The following is a 12,049-nucleotide window of genomic DNA, read 5'->3' as shown; positions in this document are numbered from 1 at the left end:
TAACATATCACTCTTGCGTATCATTTATCAACAAGTATTGATAACAATTTGCCATGCCTTTCCCTTGATTAAAACCTTGTTTGGAATTGTACTTTAGGCACTTAGAATTGAGGGGTTCATAGTTTAAAAAGATACTGCAAGATCGAGCCTCGGATAGCCCTCGCTGGCCACGAAACGAATTGACAACACATGCTGTGCAGTCAATTTCGCCTGGCCAAATTCTCTCCGCCATGGCAAAATTTTTCGCCGTGGCGAGCTAAATGGCGAGCTACTCCAGAGAGCCCTGATCCCCAGCTCGCCATGGCGAGCTAAATTCCGCCTGGCGAACTGTAGCAGTCCAGAATTCTGCAGAAAACGTGATTTTGCATAAAAACCTCAATTCAAGTGTTCTAATTCATTCTAATCATCCAAAACATCATAAAAACAGCTTATATCATGTGCATGGCATCAATTAACAATATTTGATCATAAATGGTACAAAAGGGGTACTAAACATAATACTTGGAACCTAGAATTTTCATGTTAATCTTTCATGACATAAACATAATCCCAAGGGTAGGATATCTATCTATGGAACTCACCTAACATGTTTCTTGCAAGTACTTCAAGCTTCAAGCTCAAACCCTAGCTTATGCTTCATCCATGAACTTTAACCAATTCAAGCTTCAAACCATTTTTTCTTGTTGTTTTCTTGCAATCTAAGACATCATGATCCTTGTTTGCTTATTTCTATTCCAACCCAAAACTTCCTTCACCAAAACCCTAATTTCATGATTCTTTCCTTGTGATGATAGAGTTGAAAGAATAAGCTCAATAGAAGCTTTTACTTGTTCATAAAACTTGGAAGTACCATAACATAAGCTTAATCTTTGAGAGGAATAAATTTTGGAAGATTGATGAAAAGGAGAAGAGAGATAGAGGCGTGGGAGTAGAGAGAAGTGAGAGGAAAAATCTTTCCCAAAACCTAGAGTGAGAAAGAATAGGAGAAAGTGAGATATTTTGGTGCCAAAACCAAATAAATATCCTTTCCCGTGCAATTACCAAATTGCCCTTGTCTTAAACGTATTAAATTCGACACTGATACTTTATCCGTATTAAGCTGACATCTCATAATAATATTCTCCATACTTACTTTCCTTGAATTTCAATCCTCTGGCACGATCGACTGGTAATATTCCGATACTGACAGGCGGGATATTACATTCTACCTCCCTTAAAGAAATTTCGTCCTCGAAATTTAGAAACCATCTACCAATCTCTGAGACTAAACTTGTCTTCTTCGGTTTTTAGTTAAACAAAATATGTCCATAGCCACTCCAAAGAGTTCGAAATATACTTTCCTCATCAAACATGTAACTCTTCTTCTTTCTTAATCCGCATAGAATCGAATATAGCCTCTTCAGTCTTACTCTCCTTCTTATAATATCAGAACTATCTTAGAACATCATGTTTAGAAACACACCTCTGCTACATGCGAATTGGTTGTCTTGGTTCCATTTCTCCTCTGCTTAGCATGAACCACTTATACAAGTAACCTTTCATTGACTGGAACACTCAGGATTCACCCTTTAATTGGAATCCTGCCGGAAACCAGGTTTGCCCTGCAGTGCTTCCGTGCATCTAACTCATGTTATCATGCATACATCTTACTATGCATACATAATCTTTCTTACCGCATCTTGCGACTTATGCCTCTTACTTATGTTACTTATCCTGATGATTATACAAATCTCTTATATTTTGTCAGAGTCTCAAGAAACCTTTCTATCTCTTCAAAACTTTTTGCACCCGAATACACGGGCAACTCGTCTAACTTGACATGAAGAGTGAAATCAATGATTCCGATTCACCGGATAATCCATTAACCTGTCTTGTGGTCCACTTGCTCTTGAAACTTTCTACTAAGTTCATTTGCACTTGCATTGAATGCTCTTAGCACAAATCCGTGCATCCCGTACGTTATTAGTTTCACATAATTTAGTCATTTCTTCATAAAACTTTATCCTCTACAGTTTCTGCATACTACCTAGTACCGCTTCTTGTTAGTTAATAACGATACTCATTCTAGCATTTTGCTTCTAAAATTTGTAAACTTTGGTACATAGGTTCTTGGAACAAACATTTACTTGACTAAAGAAAATCTCATTTTGAAACCGAGTTGCAATGGTACCGCAGAACCACAGGACGAGTCTCTAAATTTTATTAAAAAGGTTTTACGACTCGCCCCAAACTTGTCTATAACAAGTTGGTTCTGAAGTCTGTACGTCTTAAGTGAGCTTGCTCGCTTACGGCGCACCTCATCGGTTTCATTAATGATTAATATCATACTTTTAAAACAATTTCGTTCCCAAGTTCCTTAATACCAATCTTCACTTTAAGAAAATAATAATCAAAGCTTGAAACCATTCCATCTAGTATCGTTATCATTTAACAAGTTTGGTATAGGAGGGTATGTACTTCATCGTGAAAACCTCATGTACCTTAGTCCATTATCATAGCACATGCTCTTTCCGGACTAACCAATAGCTCTTCTACACATTTGACACCACCAGATAGGCAATCCGATTACTTCCTTTGTGGTAACTCTAGTCCTTCTCCTCTTACTTAAGCGAAGATACTCCCTTTATACTTCTACCTTAATCAACACTGACTGTGTGAGTATCAATACTTACTTGTCACATCGAGAACTCATCGTTCGTCTCATAGTACTCCTCATTAAAACTGTATTACCGTCTCGAATATTCTTCACGAGGATTCTTACTACAACATTCCATGTTCCATGGTCACTGTCCACAACTTTATCGGTTAATTTCCGCGGCGCTACTCTGATTCCCACCGGTTGGCTTTAACCAATACTCTAGTTCGTTGAAACAAGTGATACTTCAAATTCATTTTTACCACATGGTTCCATCTTCTTGGTCTATTCTCAAGATCTTCCACGTTGTAACCAACGTCGCAACCTTACACTTATTTATACCACTACCTTGTAAGATTAAATCTCATGATAACTTATCGTATACTCATAACATATTACTTGGGGACAGACCTTACATTCTTGCTGGTTAGGTTTACCTGCTGAGGTATACATATCATACTTAAACTTATTTCCAAGCAAATCTCGAATTCTTGTAAAAGACTCTTCTTGCACTTGGACATACCTTTCTTAAACATTTAACCCTGCACCTTTGCATTCTCGCATACTATATTTTGCTTAATCATTCCTATGCTTGCTCGTTGGTTTTTTTTTTTTAAAGAAAACTTCATAAATTAGCACACGGGTCATTGACGTTGATAACTTTCCCACTAGTTACAAAACACACTGAACCTAGGCCCTAGTCGTTACTCTAAAATCACAGATCGAGTTGATAACACATACTTGCCATCAAATCTGGGTTCTAATGAGTTTAGTCCGCTCCACGCGAATCGTAACGAGCCGGTACCTACAAAAATTTCTTTGGAATTTCAAAAAAGTCAACTTCAATCACCCATATGCATTTATCTTTCTAAACTCAGGTAAAATTTATGATTTATCATCATAAGGAGCCTTAACAAGTCAATTAAGCAAAACATAGGTTTGAGATATACTCATAATTCTACATAATTCGAGAACCTTACGATTTCATATAACTTTGCACCACTTTAACTTCTTACTTCATACCTTCACATCTATGACGTCCATTCTACGTACCGGAACCTCTAAACTCTTAGTCTATGCTCCTCCTTGACTCTTGATACATTAACTTCCAAAGTCACCTTAAACCGAATCGACTTCGTTAATGATTGTCCATGCCTTTTTCCTTTGGAAACTTTAGGATGTGATATGCATTCATCACTTGATGTCATAAAAGGTTTTCGTCGCATAAAAGATTATTGTGAAGACAACTCCCCAATAATCACTGCAGACCCTAGAGACGAACTGATGTTTTTTTGGAAAAGCAGAAAATTTTCGCCCCATGTTCGCTATTGGTGAGCTTCTTCAACTCAATTTTTCCGGAAATTATTCTTTACAAGAAAATTCTTATTTCTCAAGTAATCTAATGCACATCAATCATTCCTAACATCGTAGAATGCTTTATTATCTATGCATGGCAAACATCAACCTAATTCGATACAATTTTCGGCACGTCGGAAATTAACGCATTAGTCCTGATAACATAAAACTTTCACTTGAATCCTTAACTTCTCTCACTATGAGTAGCTTACCTCATCGTTTTGCCGCTTAACGCAACTTCCCGAATACTAAAACCTTGTCAACTCTGAACATACAAGTTTTTAACTTCAATCTCTTGATACCATTCCTGAGAGCCTACTAACTCCGTCAACATATGTCGACTTCTCCTTAACTTGTAGCCTTGTACTTACGTTCCCTAATATATATTTCCTTTTTCATACCATAAACCTGTTCCAACAACAATTCTTACCAAAGCTTTCGGCCTTTCTTAGATATATCCAGAATCTTTACTTACGGGTACACGAAGTATTACTAACATCTTACCCAACGATGTCGGAACGTACCTTCTTAACATCGCCTTACTTCCCCGAAGGATTCATACTTCTTCTTGCTTAGTTCACCGGCGGCCTATTGGCATGATCAACTTCTTACTAATACTCATTATGAGTCATTACTTCTGAATTCACACTCTTCAGTGCATCTTCATCACATACTTTATTCCTCCTGGGTCCTATTCAGCTCTCAGGCATCTGTTCTAATCGTCGAATGCTAAATTGAGTTGATCAGGCTCAACTAACAATGACAACTAGAACATTTACCCGGAACCCAATGGTCCCACTACCTTTGTTGTAACTTAATGACCCAAGGCACGATCTGAATCGACCTGCTCTGATACCAAATGTAACACCCATACTAGACGTATCTAGAAAGTCTAGCATGTGTATTAGTTTAGTACTGGATACATTAAAAATTTACAACATGAAAACTTCGAATGAATATCGTATACAACAAATGCGTTTGTACAATAAGATTACAACTCAACTTTTCTAAAATATGATAAATGCATCCTTGAACATCCATTCATACTGCGGCTGGTACGAACTAACACTTGCTGAAACATCCATCCGGCTACTAGCTTGCTAAACCATCCTGATATCTGAAACAACTAAGGATTGGGATGAGACATAATGTCTCAGTGAGTTCCACCTAACCCTAGGCTATAGGCAACCACGGGGGGAAAACCTACGGTCACCACGTGTCTACAATACAACCTGCCGGTTGATTATACGTGTGTGGGGACTTGCTTTCTTAGACGGTCGTGCATACTAGGGCCGTCATAATATTCTTAACTTGTTATAGGCTTCTCTTCTATACATGTCATGGTGGTCAAGGGGAAACTAAAACCGCATTGCCAAGAATACACTCTATGCATAAAGGCTCTCATATACTTCTATCATGACACGATTCTAAACCGGACGATTAGGGGAAACCTAAGATCGTCATCGTCATATCTTTCTAATCTTGCTTCTACTTGCTTATTATGTTGTATCTACAACATATCATCTCTTATCACAAAAGTGATTCTTGCTATCTTATTACTTCTTGACGAACTACGCCAAGTCTCTACTTGTTCTTGACGATCTACGTCAAGGCTCTATGACATAACATAAACATGTATAATAATTATGCATAGTTAGCTTCATTGATTATGTTAGCGTGTAACAAACAACTTATCTGAGTTCATTTTACGGATTAGTCCCGAGTGGAGTAACCCCAGAAGATAATCCCTTACTACCGGTGAAATGCTTAGCAAGAGCGCACCGGACTCCCTTAGTGAACGTGCGGGTCCCTTACGGCTTACCCCGTTCCCCTTGGAGAACCTTTTGTACCCAACCTTGGATGGAATACAAAAGACACGACACCTTAGCTTAGTGAAATGCGGCTCCCTTGTGGCTTAACCATTCCCCTTGGGGAACCCCTTGAATCCAATTTGGATAACAAGAGACATGACACTCTTTCTTTCTTATAAGTCTTAGTCTTATGCATGAAAAATAAACTTAAACATGCCTTCTCTTTTACCTCGGACCCTTAAACGATCCCACTAGAGGTAAGCTTAATGCTTGCTTAACTTACTTCGTGGATGGATATGGAATCGATTCACGTCTTGCCATACTCGTATGTCACTTAACTCTTATGCGAAGAGATTACACTTCGCATCTTAACATTCTAGAGATTCTTGCTTAACTTACTAGTCCTCAACAACTATGTCGAGGCTCTACGTTCATGCCCTTTCTTATTTCATCACTACCCGGACATATTGCATAACATATCACTCTTGCGTATCATTTATCAACAAGTATTGATAACAATTTGCCATGCCTTTCCCTTGATTAAAACCTTGTTTGGAATTGTACTTTAGGCACTTAGAATTGAGGGGTTCATAGTTTAAAAAGATACTGCAAGATCGAGCCTCGGATAGCCCTCGCTGGCCACGAAACGAATTGACAACACATGTTGTGCAGTCAATTTCGCCTGGCCAAATTCTCTCCGCCATGGCAAAATTTTTCGCCGTGGCGAGCTAAATGGCGAGCTACTCCAGAGAGCCCTGATCCCCAGCTCGCCATGGCGAGCTAAATTCCGCCTGGCGAACTGTAGCAGTCCAGAATTCTGCAGAAAACGTGATTTTGCATAAAAACCTCAATTCAAGCGTTCTAATTCATTCTAATCATCCAAAACATCATAAAAACAGCTTATATCATGTGCATGGCATCAATTAACAATATTTGATCATAAATGGTACAAAAGGGGTACTAAACATAATACTTGGAACCTAGAATTTTCATGTTAATCTTTCATGACATAAACATAATCCCAAGGGTAGGATATCTATCTATGGAACTAACATGTTTCTTGCAAGTACTTCAAGCTTCAAGCTCAAACCCTAGCTTATGCTTCATCCATGAACTTTAACCAATTCAAGCTTCAAACCATTTTTTCTTGTTGTTTTCTTGCAATCTAAGACATCATGATCCTTGTTTGCTTATTTCTATTCCAACCCAAAACTTCCTTCACCAAAACCCTAATTTCATGATTCTTTCCTTGTGATGATAGAGTTGAAAGAATAAGCTCAATAGAAGCTTTTACTTGTTCATAAAACTTGGAAGTACCATAACATAAGCTTAATCTTTGAGAGGAATAAATTTTGGAAGATTGATGAAAAGGAGAAGAGAGATAGAGGCGTGGGAGTAGAGAGAAGTGAGAGGAAAAATCTTTCCCAAAACCTAGAGTGAGAAAGAATAGGAGAAAGTGAGATATTTTGGTGCCAAAACCAAATAAATATCCTTTCCCGTGCAATTACCAAATTGCCCTTGTCTTAAACGTATTAAATTCGACACTGATACTTTATCCGTATTAAGCTGACATCTCATAATAATATTCTCCATACTTACTTTCCTTGAATTTCAATCCTCTGGCACGATCGACTGGTAATATTCCGATACTGACAGGCGGGATATTACATATATCATATACAAAATTAAAAGAAAGATCATACATGTACTTGATATAAAAAATTCAACCTCTTAAAAAAGGTAAGATATATGTCTACTTTCAATACTTGAAGTAATCCAATAATGAATTTTGATTAATTAAAACTAAAAAAAATTGTGTTCCCCAAAAAAAAATTATCAATGAAATTAAATTCCATATCGTGATTAATCAACACTTTTAATATGTTGTAGTAATGTTAATTATACATTTGACAGTATATCAGATTGTGCCATAATACTTTATCATCTATATCTTCATCCCATCACTCCGGTGACCATTCGTAGGTTTTGTTGGTTTTAGTTTTGTTTGTATGCATTTTACTATGTTTCTCATTGAGCATGAAGAGAACATATGAAATAGCACCACCAATTTGGTTCAAGTTTGCTCATTTGGAGGCTATGTTGGAATATTTTATTATTTATTATATTCCAATATCATTATGTGGGCAAATATCGTAATAATAATTATATTAGCTATTTATCAATTGTGGACCTTAGTTGATTAGTGATCAAATTAAGTGATAAGGCTATTAGATTTCTAATTGGATAATTAATTAAATATTTAATTAGTTGATATGGACTCAATGAGTGGATGTCTGGATGGCCCATTAACGGAATAATGGGAAACCCTAATGGCCATCCAATATAAAAGAGGCTATGGTCCCCAATATACCGTACATGGCAAACGTTCTTCTTCTCCCCATCTGAAGAGAACTTGAGGCATAAAGGTACCGGTTGAGGAAGAACCAAATCAGCCGCCGCTAACCGATGTTTGTTTCAGATCACCTCATCTCTTTATCGTTGTTGTCGAGAGGGTAGCCACCAAAGCTTCATCTCCAGGTATTCCTAATACCCTAATTCTTAATATCCTTGATAAATCAAACATGTCGTAGATCCGATCATAATCATGTTCAATGTTTTGTTTGCTTCCGCTATTGATTCATAATTGTTGAACATGGTTTATGAAATCTGTTTTTATTATTAAGACCTAAATTTCCAACAAGTGGTATCAGAGCGGTCTTCATGTTTGATCTATTGAGATATTTTTTTTTTTTTTTTTCATGATTCACGTTTGTTCGGTCGATATATACATCAATCATCCGAATTGGTTAAAGGTTTTAATTGTTTTGGCTGATATATTTTTCGATGATTGTTGTTTTATTAATCGATAATTTTATATATATCGTAGCTATCATGAGGTTTAAAACCGTGATGCTATATGCCCATGTGAAATCTTGGTTTTCTGATACTCCTTAATTTTAATATTTTCATGAAACCTTATGTTTTAATTTGGAGCTTTGCTTGATTCGGTTATAGAGAGCATAATTACGATCCATGATTGATTGTTTTTTCTTTCTTTCTGTATATATTCCTTCCATGAGTTTGGAATCATGGATCCAGATGCAATTATATGTCACGGTGATTGTTTGATCAAATTGTTTCATGACTTTGTTTTACGCTTTCTATGTTATTGGCATAATGTTTGGTCGATGCCCTTATATCCATATTGGCGTGAATTTTTTGTCAAAATCTTGTCCAGTGTCTATGCCATTTCAATCGGAGCTTTAAGTTAATTGTTTCAATTGGTTTGATTTTTTTTTTTTGTTTGAAAATTTGTTTAGAAACATACGCTTGCAGTTGAAACAAATTTGTTTTAATTGATGAAACCATTTTAGACATGATCTTAAGCATATAAAAGTTCTTATATATATTTAAGAATTATTCATGTATTTTTGAGGGAATTATTCCTGTATTGTATGCGGCACTTTGATTATACATATGTAAAATATCAAATTTCCGATCAAATAACAAAGACAATTCTTTTATATATATTTGCTTATTCCAGTTTGATTATAAAGCAAATTCAGTCACCGCTAATTGCATAAATTGTGGATCGGCTATTTGTGTATTCCATTAATGTCATTTTCTTATTCTCACACTTCATGAACGCGTACTAAATAAGGATTTGAATATGGAAGTGATAAAGATTTGAATTTTATTTTGATTTTGGTGATTTGATTTTATATTAAATCTTTTGGTAAAAATAATTTTCAAACATTGTTATCATATCTTGTAGCTTAATTTCTATTTGAAATTAGTTTTGATTCACAAAGATTTTGTACATAATGTTTGTTTTGAGAAGTAGGCAAATAAAGAGTTAAAATATATTTGTGATATATATGTTGCCTTTTAATAATGAATCTCAAAATATTATGAATAAATTTTTAGTATAGAAAGTAAGAATTTGATTCCTTAAAGTTTGGGAAATAATAATTCTAGTTTTGTTTGTTTATTTATAGACATATAAAGTTTGTTTCCTTTATTTTGGAAAACATTTGTGCTAGAGTTATGTTTTATTTTGTTTAAAGAATCATTCAGTTTATATATGTGAATCAATTATAGCATGAATATTTTTGGTACATATAAAAATTCAATTTTCTTGTGATTTAAAATTGAATATTTGGTTTATAGCATGATTGTGATATTTGAGTTTATTGTTATTAAGTTTTCTACAATAATATTTTGTCTTATCATGCATTTTGAATATATTTCATGCAATGTTTGATGTTGCTTTTATGCGATATATGGAAATGTATTGTCATACACACATTGGTGTGATTTGTGACTTGCATCTTCTTTCAAATTTGTGAATTTGTCTTCACACTTAAGTATTGTCATACATACACACATTGGTGTGATTTGTGATTTTTATCTTCTTTCAAATTCGTGAATTTGTCTTCACACTCAAGGGTTGTCGAGTGACCTTATGGTTACTTAGCAACATAATGAACTAATTCGGCCTACATTATGTCGGTAGTGCCTTGTAAATTTAAGACATTTCCCATTTGCATTGTAAAATTAAGACCATTCCTATTTAAATTCATTTATTGAATTGTCTAGTAATTCTGGTTGTTTTGGTTGAAACAACAAGTTGCAAAAGTAACCTCTGTTGAATAGATTTGATTCAATTGGAATTACAAAAGGTGTAGTATGGAATTGTTCATGCGAGCTGTTTTAGTCGGCCAAAAGGAAGGCACAGCTTGGCCGGATAATTACATACCTGCGATGGTAAATATGCGGTAATTATTAAGTTTTTCCATGTGGATAATGAGGATGTCAAAAGGCACCCATTATCTGACCGGACTTCTTAAGTTTTATCCATGTGGATAATGAGGATGTCAAAAGGCACCCATTATCTGACAGGACTTATTACCATATTTGATCATTGCATTGAGATTACCGTTTGCAGTTAATTCTTAGCAGTCAAAAGATTGTGTTTTAATGGTGCTTTGGTATCTTGTTTTTGGTCTTTTAATTTACAACTTGTGATGTTAAATATGTGGTAATTTTTTAATTTTCCATGTGGGTAATGAGGATGTCAAAAGGCACCCATTATCTGACAGGACTTATTACCAATATTTGAACATCGCATTGAGAGTACCGCTTGCAATTAATTCTTAGCAATCCAAAGATTGTGTTTTAATGGTGCGCTTGGTATCTTGTTAAGGTCTTTTATTTACAAATAAAGAAGCACGTTTCTTTAATATTTTACTGACATGTGTGATGATGCTGTGTTAGTGTAAACTTATTTAAATATTTAAGAGTTTACATTCACATATATTATGATAAACATATGACAATTATAAGAATTTATTCTTTGTTAAAGTAAATTGTCATTGTTTGATCATTCCTGTAAAATACCACTAGCAATTGATATTATTGTTTAAAGACTTGATATTGATGGTGCACTAGGTATTTTGGTGAGTACTTTTGCTACTCTTGTTCTCTTTAAGCTAATATAGTTTAATGTATTTGTTAATTTAAGTTAAATTTTTTAAATCTTAAAAGTTCTAACTTTTAGGAATTAAAGAATAATATTAACATTATCCTTGGATCTAGACCTTAGATAAGGGTGGTGAAACTCACATTCTCTCACAAATTCAGTATCTAATGTGAGAATCAAGTTTGACAAGTGAGTATACACCAACTCTCAAATAGGTCATATGTGATCATAAAGCTGAAATATCATATAGATTAGAGGTGTTATTTAAGATGACAAAATTTTTGTCATATTTTCTTTGCTTAAACTAAGGTGCTTTTAAAGCAATATAGAGAAAGACAAGCTCTCATTGGAGAGTGGGTATTTCATGAAGATTATTAGGCAAAGAAAATGTAAGAAGCACATTATGTAAATATTTAATCTTGCTAAGACACTATAATTTCGACTATCTATGACTTGTTCGAAAATTCAGTAATTTCGACTATCATATGACTTGTTCGAGAATTCAGTATTTAGTATTCTCTTTGCACAATTAAGTTTATAACTATTTCAGTTAGAAATGATCATTTAAATGATCAATTCATAAAGTGTGCAAATAAGGAAAAGTTGAAGCAAGAGAAAATAAAATAGTGCTCATTCAGAAAATACCTCAAAAAGATAAGGGCAAATAAAGAAAAGTAGTCTTGATTGACTTATGTCTGATGATGTTGAAAGATATATCAATTTAGAATGGACAAAGTCGATAAAGATTGCTTTATTTATTTTTTG

This window comes from Medicago sativa, chromosome 6 (assembly GCF_051527215.1).
Source record: "Medicago sativa cultivar Bolivia chromosome 6, Bolivia_mono, whole genome shotgun sequence".
NCBI classification, from domain to species: domain Eukaryota; kingdom Viridiplantae; phylum Streptophyta; class Magnoliopsida; order Fabales; family Fabaceae; genus Medicago; species Medicago sativa.
This window is presented reverse-complemented; position numbering follows the sequence as displayed.